The sequence below is a fragment of the Mustela lutreola genome, chromosome 17 (genome assembly GCF_030435805.1).
Source record: "Mustela lutreola isolate mMusLut2 chromosome 17, mMusLut2.pri, whole genome shotgun sequence".
Classification (NCBI taxonomy): domain Eukaryota; kingdom Metazoa; phylum Chordata; class Mammalia; order Carnivora; family Mustelidae; genus Mustela; species Mustela lutreola.
The window spans coordinates 30573347-30574507 of record NC_081306.1 but is presented as its reverse complement, the minus strand read 5'-3'; the positions used below and the strand labels follow the sequence as shown (position 1 = coordinate 30574507).

The 1161-nt window shown below is 33.7% G+C and overlaps 1 non-coding gene across 1 annotated transcript; it reads right to left on the bottom strand.

Moving 5' to 3' along the window:
• Positions 1-319: 319 nt before the first annotated feature.
• Positions 320-426, bottom strand: LOC131820198 (U6 spliceosomal RNA). The gene has a single exon (XR_009349516.1). It is a non-coding gene; the product is annotated as a U6 spliceosomal RNA (small nuclear RNA).
• Between the last annotated feature and the right edge of the window lie 735 nt (positions 427-1161).

Genomic DNA, 1161 nt, shown 5'->3' with positions numbered 1-1161 from the left:
GCTAATCTCATATTCAATCAAAAAAGTTTGAAAGTTTTCCCCTTAACGATCAGAAAAAAGACAAGTGTATCCACTTTCACTACTCTCATTTGACATACTACTGGATGTCCTAGCCAGAGAAACAAGGAACACAAGGAAATAAGAGACTCCAAAAAAAAAAAAAGGAAGAAGTAAAATTTTATTTTTTTGGATAACATGAACTTACATGTTAAAAAATCCTAAAAACTTCACAAAAAATTTTGAATAAACAAATTTAGTAAAGCTGCCAAATACAAGATCAATATATAACAGACAAGAATTTTGTTTTGTTTCATTTCTTTTTAATATGGAATGCTTCCCAGTTTTTCATGTCATCCTTGTTTAGTGATCACGCTAATCTTCTCTGCATCATTCCAATTTTAGTATATGTGCTGCCAAAGTAAGCACAAGACAGGAGCATTTTAACACTCTAATGATGAACTATCTGAAAAAATAAAGAAAACAATCTAATTCACAATAGCATCAAAAATAATAAAATACTTAGGAATAGATTTAACTAAGAAGATGAAAGATCTGTACTCCATAAACTATGACATTGATAAAGAAATTGAAGGAGACACAAACGGAAAGATAGCTCATATTTATGAATGGCAAGAATTAACATTGTTAAAATGTCCATACTACCGAAAACCATCTGTAAATCCAATTCCTATCAAAAATCCAATGTTAGGGGCGCCTGGGTGGCTCAGTGGGTTAAGCCGCTGCCTTCGGCTCAGGTCATGATCCCAGGGTCCTGGGATCGAGCCCTGCATCAGGCTCTCTGCTCAGCAGGAAGCCTGCTTCCTCTTCTCTCTCTGCCTGCCTCTCTGCCTGCTTGTCATCTCTCTCTGTCAAATAAACAAATTAAAAATCTTAAAAAAAAATCCAATATTATTTTTTTACAGAAGTAAGTAAAGAATCCTAAAATTTATATGAGACCATAAAAGACGACAAATAATAAAAGCAGTTCTGAGAAAGAATGAAGAAGAGAAATTACACTTCTTGATTTGAAACTATACTACAAAGCCCTCATGCTCAAAACAATAAAGTATACTGGCATAAAAACAGACCCATAAACAAGTAGAACAGAATTGAGAGTCCAGAAATAAATCCTTTCATACAGTCACCTAATATTTGACAGGG